The sequence below is a fragment of the Perognathus longimembris genome, chromosome 1 (genome assembly GCF_023159225.1).
Source record: "Perognathus longimembris pacificus isolate PPM17 chromosome 1, ASM2315922v1, whole genome shotgun sequence".
NCBI classification, from domain to species: Eukaryota; Metazoa; Chordata; class Mammalia; order Rodentia; family Heteromyidae; genus Perognathus; species Perognathus longimembris.
Window position 1 is genome coordinate 142055407 of NC_063161.1, and position 15270 is coordinate 142070676.

Here is a 15270-nt window from a genome sequence, read left to right on the forward strand (position 1 = left end):
TTCTTTCTTCCTTTCTTTCCCTCCTTCCCCCTCTCCTTCCCTCCCTGCCTCCCTCCATTTCTACTTGTCTTCTTTTTCTCCCTTCCTTACATTGCTTCTTCCTTCTTTCCCTGGTACTAAAGGGCTGGGAACTATCCCTTAACTTTAAAGCTGAAGTTTGTTGCTTTATCACTTGAGCCAAGGCTTCACTTCCAACTTTTTGGTGGTTGACTGGTGGTAAGTCTCACTGACTTTCCTGCCTGGGCAGACTTTAAACTGCGATCCTTAGAGCACACTTTAGTAGCTAGGATTACAGCAGTGAGACACCAATGCCCAATTTGCCTTGGTTATTTAAAAGTTAGGTTTTCACTTTATACTTTTGCTGACCTGGGCTTTGATCCTCCTGTTTGTGCTTCTCCAGGTCATTGGGGATGACACACATAGATCACTGGGCTTGGTCATTGATTGAGCTGGCTTTGAACCAAAATTTTCCTATCTCTACCTCTCAAGTTGTTAGGATTATGGGCCTGAGCTATGATGCCTAGCAGAGAACAACTTTGGTAATTGTTAAAGCTACAAATTAGTTCTCCACTGTAGCATCACTTCTGATCAAAACTGACTATAGACAAATAGAGAAGAAATATAAATTCTCTTAGAGACAAAGTATCTAAAGTAAGGAAAGAAGAGAGGAAAACCACTGGAAACTAGACGGGTGGCTCAAGTGGTAGAGTGCTTTTTCAAGAAGAAGACTTAATAAAGATTTAAAGACTTAATAAAGATTTAAAACAATAAAGACGGGCTGGGGATATAGCCTAGTGGCAAGAGTGCCTGCCTCGGATACACGAGGCCCTAGGTTCGATTCCCCAGCACCACATATACAGAAAACGGCCAGAAGGGGCGCTGTGGCTCAAGTGGCAGAGTGCTAGCCTTGAGCGGGAAGAAGCCAGGGACAGTGCTCAGGCCCTGAGTCCAAGGCCCAGGACTGGCCAAAAAAAAAAACAAAACTTAAAAACAAAATAAATCGGGGCTGTGAATGTGGCTTAGTGGTAGCATACATGAAGCCCTAGGTTTAATTCCCCAGCACCACATATATAGAAAATGGCCAGAAGTGGCGCTGTGGCTCAAGTGGCAGAGTACTAGCCTTGAGCAAAAAGAAGCCAGGGACAGTGCCCAGGCCTGGATTCCAAGTCCCAGAACTGGCAAAGAAAAGAAAAGAAAAGAAAAAAAACCACAGGCTATTTCCCATCCTGCTTTAGCCTTGGTATTATCATTATTATTAATTACTATTTTGTGTTGGTACTGAGGCTTGAATGCACACTCTACCATGTGAGCTACAGCGCCCCTTTGGCTGTTTGGCTGATACTTCTCAAGTTGGGTATTCTGGCACTCAGCCCAAAGCAACCCAACTGAGTGAAGGATTCATGAATATATAAGGTATCCTGGCAAGCTTATCACTTGTTGCATCTGAAACTTTAGCATAATACTGCTTTGATTGAATTAGAAATGATCATTATTATGCAATGGTGAGGCATAGATTAGTATTTAAATGAATGCAACACAAACAAGGAGAAAACTACTTCATTAGGCCAGAGAGAAAGCAGCTTGTAATTATTGCTGTATTCTTGCTGTTTTCTGCATGAATTCCCAGAGGCTAGGGCAGTCATTCGGGATGGAAGTACTCTTGAGGAAAGCAACATGTAAATTTCTGGAGAGGCCCACAGTGCAAACATGAAGAGCATTTTAGGGAACACCCTTTCTTCAAGTGGGGGACAGCTGGGGCTCTGGCCTGCCTCCGTCATTCATTCTCACTTCTTTTGGTACCAATGCCTATATTTCCTTTGTATCACTCTTCCCTCTATCTCACTCATGCAGGTACCACATCTGCTCCCCACCACTAGCCCAAAACTTGAACTTGTGCCTCAGGCGCATCACTCTATCTGACAGAAACACAAGGAAAATCTTGCCCTGCCACAGGGACTCTTCATAGTGGCTGCACTAGAGATCTCCAGAAATGCTAGAATCTTGTTTCTCCTGAATGCTTGAATCTAGGCGCCCTCCCGTGGCTTTGCCAAGGGTACTCCAATGGGCTGACTGTGGTCTGGTGTATCTACTGGGGGCTTATGTCTTGGAAGTTGCTTCTCAGGGCAATGAAGTTGGGAGATGAAGTAGAGGAAGATATAGCATGATTCTGGAAAGCATTAAATGGCTCTTGTAGAAACCCAGTTAATTCCAGCATAAGGGCTTGTTATTAAAGGGCAACAGTTTCTCTCTTCTCAATGGCTTCCTTCCTGTTTCACCCCTCTTGAACGCACACACACACACACACACACACACACACACACACACCTGCCATGATGCTACTTCTGTGATCTAAGTTAACCCTGAGGCACTTCACTGGAACAAAGCGATATCAATGCTCTGCTATTGAATCTAAAAAACTGAACTAAAAAAAAATCTTTCTAACAATAAAGTATCTGGCCTCACATACTTTGTTATTGTAAATGGAAAATGGACTACCACTGTTCTGTTACATGCCATCAAACATCTTAATGATACTCTCCACCAAGCGATCCTTGAATAAATCCAAGCATTTATGTAGGAATTACATTAATTGTTTTTGGTAGGCATGTATAGGTAAGCCTGATACAAATCTGTTTCTATCATGTACCTAGCCTGTCATAAAATCAATTATTAGAAAAAGCTTCTTGGAGACTAAAGTGTATTTTGTTTATTAATTTAATATTTATATGGCACTTACTGTTTGCAAGGAATTATTATCTAATCTTCCTTATAATCATCTACCAGTGTGGCACTGTTAGGTTCCCTTTACAGATTTTGAAACTGGGAACATTTAGTAATATGTTCAAGGTTGCACAGCTAGTAAACATCAGAGTTGTGTGTTGTCACAACAGACTAAACAGTCTGACTTGAATCTGTGTTCTTGTCTGTTGGGTAAAATTGGCTTATTCAGGAACCCGAGACTTGAACTACAAAATCAACTCTTAATGAATGAGATTAGGTATATGCAAAAGCATCATAACAGTAGGAGTTCTTCCATGCCTGAAGCAGGAAAATTAAACAGAGGTGTCTGAAATCCCCCTTGGGTTTCAGCTGTGTTTTTCTGAGCCAAAGAAAAATTGCTTAGGATTTCCTAGGGGGAAAGGTGCTCATCTAAGTAGCCAGCAAGCACGAAGCAAGCCCAAACACCTGCTTCTATTTTTCTTTCACTGTTGCTAGGGAGTGAGTGAATAGACTTGGATCAATAAGCAATTGCATTTCACATCAAATTAATTAATTGTAGAATTTTTACCTTTTTAAGCTCATTTCAAGTAAAATCGCCCCGTAAAACTGGAACGTTTAGAGACTACAGTGGAGAAGGAAGAGACTGAGGATCAGAGTCTTATTTACAGTTGACTCAGCTATGTGTCATCCCCTCCTCAGTGTGAATTTTCTCAACCTACCATTATTAACTTAATAAATATCTGCATAATTATGTACTCATTAATTTAACTCCAGGTATTGAGTACCTACTAAATACAAGGCAGCATTCTGGGCACTGGGGAAAGGACAGTGAACAGGCAGACAGAATCTCTGCTTTCACAGTGTGGTGTTCAAGGGGCATTGTAACTGCCCACTGTACAGCTGGAAAACCCTAACCAGCTTGCCTGTGAAGGGTACTGAGTGTCTAGGGGAGACATCAGTTGGCCTGGTCTTTCCAGAGGTGCCAAAGTAGAAGATTAGTGGCCAAAGACCGCCTGGCAGAGGTGTCATCTGTTGGGAGACAATGAAGATTTGTTATTACATGTCCCAAGATTTCATGAGCAGACGATTCACTTCATGTATACTGATGTGGTTGCTCCTAATAACAACCTAAGACCTACTACATTTCAGAAGTTTCATGGTGAGCTTATTACCATATCTGAGTATATATGTGTTTTATAAGCCATCATTTCTTATTAAAGCTGTCAGCATGGGTAGTGGTCAAAATAGGTTTATTACCTGGACGATGTTATACTTGACATGGATGTGTGTGTGTGTGTGTGTGTGTGTGTGTGTGTGTGTGTGTGTGTGTGTGTGCAGATCCCTATTGCCCTCATTTATAGCAACAACACAGCCAACAATTACTGAATGTTTGCCAGAAACTTCAGTCCCCAAGCCTTATAAAAGGGAAGATGTCAGTTGACTCTTAATAAGAGTCAACTATCAGCTGGGTGCCAATGGCTCATGTCTGTAATCCTAAGTACTCAGGAGGCTGAGATCTGAGGATCATGGTTCAAATCCAGCCTGGGCAAGAAAGTCTATGAGACTCTCATCTCCAATTAACCATCAGAAAACTCGAAATGGCACTATGGCTCAAAGTGGTAGAGTGCTAGCAAAAAAAAGCTCAGGGACAATGCCCAGGCCCTGAGTTCAAGTACCATGACCACCCCTCCCACCCTATGCAAAAATGAGTCAAATCAATCTTTGGGTCTTTCTTAACTGGATGGTCTTGAGTATTCAATTGAACCAATTTAGAACAAGTGCTAAAATAGCTACAAAAATCATTTGATCAATGTAGATTTTCATAGACCTCATTTGCCATTGGGGAGGCTCTAGTTCAATCAAAGTGAAAATAAAAATATATCGCAAGTATATTGTACAAGCTTTGGAATTCTCAGAAGAGGCTCTAGGGCATGGGTGACAGGGTTGTAAAAGCGAAGGCCAATGAGGACTTTGCTAGGGTCCGGTGATTGCTGCAGCTAACTTAGGCTAGGAAAGAATAAGGACTGAGATTGAAGAGTGTCTTCTACATGGAAGGTGTTCACTTGCTGGCAGCAGATTGTCTTCTACATGGAAGGTGTTCACTTGCTGGCAGCAGATTGTTAATCATGCCGTACTTTTTCTGGGCAGCTGGTGAGGGCAGCCAGTACTCTTTAATTTATTTATTATTTATTTTTATTTATTTTTTTTTTTGGCCAGTCCTGGGCCTTGGACTCAGGGCCTGAGCACTGTCCCTGGCTTCTTTGTGCTCAAGGCTAGCACTCTGCCACTTGAACCACAGCGCCACTTCTGGCCATTTTCTATATATGTGGTGCTGAGGAATCGAACCCAGGGCCTCATATATACGAGGCAGGCGCTCTTGCCCCTAGGCCATATTCCCAGCCCCCAGCCAGTACTCTTGTGGCAGTGAATTCCTGAAGGCTGATGCCCAGGATGGGAGCACATACCACAGAGAATGTCATGGTGGAACATGTGCAAAGTTTTCCCATTCTTTGCTGTATAAAAGCAACAGGGCCTCATGCTGGCTGGGCAGGCACCCAACCTGCCTTCAACCCTAATGTTGGCTTGTTGTTTTTGAGGGAGGGTCTTGCTCCCTGCTTGTACACAGGCAGGGGTAGAATCCACCTATGTTAAGTTTCTGGGTAGTTAGGGTTACAGGGATATGTTATCAAGTTGTGCATCCATGAACTTTTTTCTTCCCAGGCTGGCCTAGAACTATAGTTCCCAACAATCTCAGCCTCCCATGTCGCTGGGATTACAGGCATGAGCCACTGGTGCCCAGCTTCATTCTTTGCTACAGTAAAGTGACAACTTCATTTTTTTTTCCAGTTTCCTATTTGGTCAAATTCCATTTGTGAATGATTAATGAAAGACATAATCAGTCTACTAGTCACCTGCAATGGTTAATATTTTGTTATACCTTACCCTATTGTGATTAAATATTATCAGCTTTATGAAAAACACTAAACCACCAAGCAGTTTCAGAACTTGGGTTTATTTGGCTGTGTATTGGATGACTAACTACTCTTTATTGCATTTTCCCCGTAATATTGTGATTGAGCTCAAGGCCTGGTGGTTGCTAAGCGGGTTGTTTCCCACCCAGGCCACTCCCCATGTCCTCTTGTACTTTGGCAGAGGATGCTGGGGGAGCACAAAATAAGAGAAGAAGGAACAGCAGAGTGTGGTGACAAAGGCCTCATCTCATCGTGGCATCAAGAGGCTGAGGCTGGAGGATTCAGAGATTTTTTTTTTCTTTTTGGTAGTCCTGGGGCTCGAACTCTGAGCCTGGGCTCTGTCCCTGAGTGTTAGGTTAGTGATCTACCACTTGAGTCACAGCACCACTTCCAGCTTCTATCTAAGTAGTTTATTGGGGATAAGAGTCTCATGGACTTTCCTTCCTGGGCTGGCTTTGAATCTTGGTGCTCAGATCTCAGCCTCTTGAGTAGCTAGGATAACAAACATGAGCCACTGGTGCCCTGCTGGATTTAGAGATTTCTATGTAGCCTAGGCTGGCATGGGCTTTGGTTACAAAGCAATACTCTGATACAAACAGACAGATAAACAAACAGGAAAGAAGAAAAGAAAAAAGAGAAAGGAGGAAGTTATGCTAAAGACATGTCTGGAAAGGTAGAAAGGAAAACACAATCATCCCCATGTTCATGTCCATCATCCCATTGGACACTCTCAATGACTTTTTTGGAGGTATTCATCATAACATGGTTTACAGATGAGAAAACTGAGCCCCAGGGAGGACTCCAGTTCAGCAGTGGTTGAGTCACAGGTGCAAACCTGGGTCTGTCTGACTTCTGAGTCTGTGAGTCTCCATTACTGCATACTGCCCCCACAGGAAAGCTTTAAAACCGGCTTGATACAGTGATTAATTACCAACTCAATTAATGGAGACAGAACCAGTTCCAACATGGAGTATATTCATTCCTGGGCAGTGCTGTATTGTGCCAGACTTTGGACAGTGTAACTTTTCACTCTCATAATGTGAGCTGTGTTGAAATAGAAATGGATTTTTTATTGTAGTTACAGACAATGTGGAATCCTATATGTAGTTATTCACGCAATAATTCCTCTAATCCATAGTTTTTCACTATTAAGTACCTGGCAGTGCTCTGAGTACTGGGCACACAAAGATGGAGAGACAAGGCCTTTGTCTTTAGGAAGCTAGCTTTCAACAGAGAGAGTCATAGGGTTGCCAGATTTAGAAATAACAACTATCGGCAACTTGTACATAATGCATAGTTAGGTTAAAAAGTTACCTTTGTTAAACTGAAATTGAATAGAACTAAGTGCCATGTGTTTGATTTTAGGCAGACCTGGACATCCACCATTATAATAGAAAAATGGCAGCAGCTACAGTGGACTTGCAATGTGACTTCCTAGCCAGGTGACGGTTTCCCTGTCTGGAAGAGTCAAGGGAAGTTTCACAGAACTTGTGACTGATGTAGGGGGATGGAGCGTTTCCCGGGTGATCTTAAAAGAAAAGCAATGGTTGCTAGTCAGAGACTGGGAAAGAAAGGTCCAGGAGAGGAGCACAGAGCATTGGAAAATACATTGTGAGGAAAATGGCCAGTGGGGGTGAGGGGGTGAAGGGACAATCAGATCATGTTTGCAGAGAGATGAATGACTTGAAACTTCATCCGGTCCTCCATAAGAAACCATTCCCAAAGCAGATTGGGCACATCGTTTTCCTCACTTTAACAAATATAATCAGACTCTGCATAAGCAGCCTGTGGATGTGGCCTAGCAGCCTGTGGACATGGCCTAATATTTATGGGAGAAAGAATTGAGCAGAAAAACTACAGGCAGCTTCCATGCACCTTCTTCTTAATTTCTTCTTAATCCTCTTTGACATTATGATTTATCTTGCTGGAGGTGCAGGAGAAAAAAGAGAGAGGGAGGGAGGGAGATAAAGAGAGAACACCCATTTCATTTTTTTTCTGTGAAATCAGGTTTGTGTTTTTTTTATACTTCTGAGAACAATGTTCACCTCCTGTTTAATATAAGGTGATAAATTGCATTGTAAAAAAGGCATGTGTTTTATACACATGAAAAATGATTAGATGATGTGACAATAAAAGGGGCACAGATGATTTGGATGGCTGGGTTTGGAATTGGAGGGCAGAGGAATATTGGCAAAAGTTGCCTTCCTGCTTGCTGGCAGATCCTTACTTGGCTGCTTCAGCCTTAGTACAATTGTCTTGAAGAAAAGACCGACTTATTTGACTAAGGATGAACCAGGATGGCCTTAGACCAGCAGTGGCTTTAAAGAAATACAGAGCATTGCTAAAGTCTTTGTTTTTGTCTGCTCTTCTCTGGCCTTTCACTCCTATGCTATTTCTTAAAAGCTCTGGGAGCCAGGCTATGGCTCAATTGTAGAGCACGTGCTTACCATGTGCGAAGCCCTGGGTTTTGTTCCCACAAACATGAACACACACACACAGACAGACAGACAGACAGACACACACACACACACACACACACACACACACACACACACACCAACCAGCAAATAGTAACATTTAAAAATCCCAAAGAGAAACAGGAAAATGAATGCTCCCACTTAAAAAAAAATTAAAATCATGAGTCATTAAGACACATTTAAATATTAAGAGTCCCAGATTTTTGGAAATCCTTCTATTTGAAAGAAGGGGATAAGTCAGCAATTTTCCTGATACCCGTACCTTGTCTTACAGGGTGGTGGTGGGGGTCATGCCTGTAATCCTAGCTACTTGAGGCTCAAGTACCTCCACTTTCTCAAGAAGAAAGTTAGCATGGTCTCATCTCAGTCAATAAGGTAGGCATGGTGGCAGGCACCTATAGTCTTAGATATGTTGGAGATCACCATAGGTAGAAGAACCTCGATCTGAGGCTCTTCCTGGGCAAAAGTATGAGACCCTACCTGAAAACATAATTGCAGCACAAGAGCTAGGGAGATGGCTCAAGTCGCAGTGCATCTTTCCAACAAGATGGGGCCCTGAGTTTGAACCCTCCTACTGCCAAAGAAGAAAGCAACATGGTGGGGATTTCAACCCTCTGGAGTTGCAGAGATCGAATATCATGAACACTGTCTTCTCCTAACCACACGCACACTGAGAATGTGACTGGCTATTTCAGCTGGGTACCAGCTCAGTCTATAGAACTGTTTCTAGTATTTTAAGTTAATGTTTTTCAAACATGGTCCTAGGGCACAAGTCACCATCTGGGCCTTCCCTGTAAAAACCAGTGATGTGTCCCAAGGCTGCACACCTTATTGGGAGAGAGACCGACTGGTTTCATTTGTTTGCACAATCTTAGCCCATATGACTTTTTCTTTCCCAGTCTTTATGTTTACCCTTATGTCAAATGAAACTCCATTAAAGATTACATCATACCTTTAGACTGCTGTTCCAGTTGTTTGAGATTCTTGGCTGTCAAATGGGCTATAACTTGCTTTTATTTATTTAGGTATTTATTTTTGAGACAGGGTCCTACTATGTAGCTCCAGTAAGCCTCTAATTTGTGAACCTCCTGGCTTGGCTTGTGCTAGCACATCTAGAGCTACTGATTAAAAAAAATGAACCTTTGATATACATTTAAGATGGTGTCTATCAGAACACCTGGATTTTCCATGAATCCTGTATCTGCACTCCCCTAACTTCTGATCCAAGGCTTTGTTCTAAGGAGGATTGGAGATGTGCATTACTGACAAGCTCCCAGGGAATGCTAGTGTTCCACACCTCTGATCATCTCCTGGAGAGTCCTTACACTAGGCCATCCCAATGAAGATGAAACCTTCTCACACTGGTGCTCAGACTTGACTCATCAGAAGCTGCAAGAAGAAAGGCATTGTGTGTCCTGAACCAAGCGTCACAAAACAGTACTTACCATTATCTTATTGTTTTAAGAAAATGTTGCGTAACATATTATTGAATTAGGTCCCCATTGGAATATATTTGATAAGGACATATTCGGAAAAAAATTTGATAAGTAAAAACTTCAATAGCTAAAAGCACAACTCAATGTTAAACAAGACTTAAGAAAAATAAACATTAAGGCAAAAGAAATTCAAGTTACATCTCTTCCTTTTATTATTATAATAAAAGACCATTCTATGGTCAATAAACTCATGAGGAAATGCTCAACATCCCTGGCCATAAGGAAAATGCAAATCAAAACAACACTGAGATTCCATTTCACCCAAGTTAGATTGGCCAGTATTGAGAATTTGAAAAATAACAAATGCTGGCAGGAATGGTGGGGTGGGGGTGAAGGAAAAGCCCTTTTACACTGTTGGCAGGATTGTAAAGTAGTACAACCACTCTGGAAGGCAATTTGGAGATTCCTGAAAAAACTAAGTATAGAACTACCCTTTAACCCAGTGATAGACTCCTGGGTGTCTATCCAGAATATTACAAGTCAGAGCATAGTAAGGACACATGCACATCCATGTTTATTGCTGCACTATTCATGACAGTCAAGTCATGCAAACAACCCAGGTGCCCTACACAGTTGATCAAAAAAATGTCGGACATACATACAATGGAATTTTTCTCATCCATTAGAAAGAATAAGATTATGTTATTTGCAGGGAAATGGATGGACCTAGAGAAAATCATGTTGTGAAGTACATCAAGCTCAGAGAGAGACAAACAGCACATGTTTTCTCTCATATGTGGAAGCTAGATCTAAAATACAACTAGGCATTATAGGTCTCCATGTTAACACATGCAAGCTGACTAAAGGATGGTATACTTAGGTAAGGAATCCAAAGATGTAACTCCTCTGAACAACTAATGTACTGTGTATCAAAATGAATACCAGGAAGCAGAAATATATTTTGCAGGGGAGGGAAAATCGGGGGGGGAGGAGAAGAATGGAGGGAGAGAGAGTAAATGCAGTTATTATATTCAATGTACATTATGTACAAAATGAACTATGCAACTTGAGGGTAGGGATGGGAGGTTGAAAAATGAGGGAGAAGGATGGGAAGAGGTGACATCAACCAAGAAACATTGTACTCATAACCTGACTTATGAAATTGTAACCTCTTTGTACAGCTACTTAGTAATAATAAAAATATGTAAAAAAAAAAAAGGCCATTATAAAAGTACAGGCCCTTGTGCTCTTGGGCAAGTGAAGTCACACTAAGACCTTAGCATCTACAGGGGCGATGAAGGTTTCATTTACAGGGAGTTCTCTTGGACTCTGAGGCCTGTTCTTAATGAGAAAATGAAGGGCAAGGAGAAGAGCTCCCAGCCTGCCTGCTTCAACATGCAAGACAATGTTGAGATGCCTCAGGTGACAGAGTCATTCTGTGAGTCATCGGCCACAGCTTGGCATGGAACTCTCTCCACCCTGCTCCTCCTCTCTACAGGCATTTTCAATGCTGCTCTCTCTCAGAGGGCCAGGGGCTTATGAGACTTGCCTCTGGAGTGCAGATCCTTTTGTGTGACTTGCACTCACTGAGTGCTATGGTTCCAATGTGTTCCCAAGGCTCGTGTGTTGGAGACTTAACCCTAGCACAACAATGATGAGAGATGGGACCTTTATGAGGTGATTTGTGGATTAATGTTGGTACTGGGGAAGTGGGTTTATCATCTTGAGAGTGGGTTTCTTATAAAGGTGTGTTTCATACCCCCCTGCCTATCTTTCTTGCATGTTTTTTTGAACTCTGGGCCTATGTGCTGTCCATAAGCTCTTCAGCTCAAGGCTAGTGCTCTACCACTTGAGCCACAGTGCCATTTCCAGTTTTCAGGTGGTTAATTGGAGATAAAGATCTCAAGGACTTTCCTGCCCGGGCTGGTTTTGAACCCTGATCCTCCCATCTCAGCCTCCCAAGTAGCTAGTATTATAGGAATGACCCACTGGCTCCCAGTTCTTGCATGTTCTCATTCCCTGTTGGAAACACATGGACTGTTCAAGTGTCAGAAAATGAATAGACACATAAGAGACAAAAGAAATCTTGTCAAGGTGTTTTGCTTCTGCGCAGAAGTGTTCACTGTCACTCTCCTCACACAATGGCCAGGGTAGTCTGTTTATTTATTTATTTTTTAAATCCCTGTATAAGCTGTAACCTTGTCTCCTTTTTTTTTTTTTTGGCCAGTCCTAGGCTGTGAACTCAGGGCCTGAGCACTGTCCCTGGCTTCTTTTTGCTCAAGGCTAGCACTCTGCCACTTGAGCCACAGCGCCACTCCTGGCCGTTTTCTGTATATGTGGTGCTGGAAAGTTGAACCCAGGGCTTCATGTATACAAGGCAAGCACTCTCGCCATTAGTCCATATCCTCAGCTCCTTGCCTCCTCTTCTTGATGCTAAGAAGTCAGGCTCACATTTTCTTAACAATTGGAGCAATACAAGGAAGTTAGAAAGCACCCCAATCATCAGTAAATAGTTTCTATTCAAAGGGGGTGAGGTGTGTCTGTCTTGTCCCTGCTGGCTGGAAACAGGCCAGCTGATGGTTACAGTTGGAGTGGGTCAGTAATGAACTGGAACGTTCCCACTCCAGAAGGGGTTCTCTAATTTTGTTGGTAAGGACTCATAACGTTGGCGTGGTTGGCTGGTTACAAACCACACAGATGATAATTACAATCGCAATCCCGAAGCAAAGAATTCCAGGAAATATCAGTACCAGAGAGCATCAGTATGGAATGAGTAGTGACTTGTTATAAAATGGAGACATTTTGGATTGACAGAAAAGATTGCTTTTTCTCACACTTCTTTTCCTCTTCAACCATGGGGTGACACAGCCGGATGATCCTGGACAGATGTCATTCTCAGAGACATGCACGTATCTTCTCTTTATAAATTACTGTTGTTTCTGTTATAGCAACTCACCACACACACACACACACACACACACACACACACACACACACTGGCAGCATTAAAGCTCCCTATATGTAAATTAACCACTTTATTGTCACCAACTTATGATAATTTTCAAGGCCTCAGTGTCCAGACCAGGCTGGTGGGAGAAAGATGCTGGACTGGAGCTAGCAGCTGGACCTCCAATGCAATGCATGGTCACCACCTGTGTGCACATCCTACCCCGCTGGTGTCTGGGCTAGAAAGATGTAAAGCATCACTAACAATATGATTTTAACTTAAAAAGGAAAACAAAACGCTTTTTGAGGAGCAAATTTTGAGTCTGATTTTGAGTACTGCATTCTTTCCTACATCTGTTTTCATTTCCTTCCTGCTCCTCCTTTTTCCCATCCCTACTATGTCTCCTCTCCTCCGTTTCCATCTCCTCTCATTTCTCCTTCCCCTCCCTTCTCCTCCCTTCCCCCTTAATTTAAGTGTACCTGAATTTTTTTTTCCTTTTACTGAATGGCATGAAGTTTAATCCTATTCATTACATATACTTTTTATTTTATCTTTGTCTTATACATTCAATACATATCTTCCTTGTATTGTCAAGGTTTCAGCACATTGTTTAGCAGTGGACAATTCTGAGCTTCTTTTATTCAAGACTAGATTCCCTTAGAGAGATGCTCTGTGCCACAGATTGGACAGCCCACTCCACACATCCCTTCACTCTTCTCTATCTAAGGATCTGTAGTTAATTTCATAAGATCATTCATTTTAATATCAGTTTCTGTCAAGTAATAACAATAGCAACAACATAAAACATATACTCTGGAAACACTGTATGTAGATCAAATGACACAGATTACATGAAACACAACCTGATAGAATTTTTAAAAATGACACTATTGTACATGCTTTTACTACATTATTTTTCTTACATTTTGGGTCACAACTTTGGTATGACATAGCTCATAAGTTAATACCAAGTTTTCTGTATATTATGCATTTTTTGTGGGTTTTTTTTCCGCTCTGTATAAGGAACTAGGGATTAAAGTAGTACCTCTGAGACTTGGAATATAGCTCAGTGGCAGAGCACTTGCCTAGCATGCATATGACCCTAGGTTTGAACCCCAGCACCACAGGAAAAAGAGAGGAGGGGGTGAGGAAGGAGCAAGCTACATCTGTCGTAAGTGCTCATGAGTGTGTTTCTTTTTCTAGACCTCTCTGTTCAGTGATGCCATTGGCAGCTTGAAATCTATTAAGGATTCAAATTGGCAGCTACTGCATGCTAGGACTTATTTTTTTCTGAGAAAGCTAGCTCTCAAATGCGGATCAGTGCAATGCTTGTAGGCAATGTTGTAAAAGATAACAAGGTGATGAATGCAAATGATTTTTCCATATTATTGCTTAGCACAGAATCTTTATTATTCAGTCTTTGTGTTATTTTTAAAAGAATTGTTAGTGTAAAGGTGATGTACAGAGGGGCTACAGTCACATAAGTCAGATAAAGAGTACATTTCTTTTTGAACAGTGTCACCCTTTCCCTTGCTTTCTCCCAGACTATCCCTCTCATCTCTCCTGCACCCCCAAGTTGTGTAGTTTATTTTCAACATAGTATCTAGTGAGTATCACTATTGCATGTTTTAATTTTTTTTTTTTTGGCCAGTCCTGGGCCTTGGACTCAGGGCCTGAACACTGTCCCTGGCTTCTTCCTGATCTAGGCTAGCAATCTGCCACCTGAGCCACAGAGCCCCTCCTGGCCGTTTTCCATATATGTGGTGCTGGGGAATTGAACCCAGGGCTTCATGTGTAGGAGGCAAGCGCTCTTGCCACTAGGCCATATTCCCAGCCCTTAATTTTTAAAATATGGAACACTTCACAGGCTTCCTGGGGCTTGAAACTCAGAACTCTATCACTTGAGCCACACAGTTCTACTTGCAGTTTTTTGGTGGTTAATTGGAGATAGGGTCACATACACTTTCCTGCCCCAATTGGCTTTGAACATCAGCTCACATCTCAGCCTCTTGAGGAGCTAGGATTATAGGTGTGAGCCACCTGTGCTTGGTGATTTCAGTTTTTATTTTGCGAGATTAAAAAATATTCAGGGGAGGAAGTCAGGGGAGATGCTGTCCTAAAATTCAATGCATATTCCTCAAAATTAAAAAAATTGAAGGAAGGGGTAAGGTTGGAAGGGTTGAGAGAGAGTGATGAAAGGGGTAACACTGATCAAGAGTCATTGTATTCATATACTAATTTGTTGAATGGCAACTCCTCTGTACAACTCCTTAAAGATAAAACCAAAATTAAGATATATTTATAGGAGAATTTTAGGAAGGTAGAGGAGAGAAAAATGATGCACTTTGATTATGAGGTGATATATTGGAGAAGAATGTTGTACCCCCAAGAAGGTCAGGCCCAATTGGTGAGAAATGTTTGTGTATTTTGAGTGTACCAGGAAAGAAAAGCCTCCATCGGTTCCTTGATCAGCATCAAGATTTACCCCTTTGGAACTCTCTGGAATACCCCATGCCCTGTCACTTTGCTGTGCAGTGCCTGTGTTGTGAAGGTCACAGTGACATTGCCCAAGGAGTTGTTCAGAGCAAGCATACAGGCCAGCGTGGTGAGTGGAAATGACACAATCCTGACATCGCAACAGTTTAGGCAATGCCGTAATGAGATAGCAGTGTGGCTGGCCCACCGGCCCAGCATGAACACAGAGACCGATAGAACAG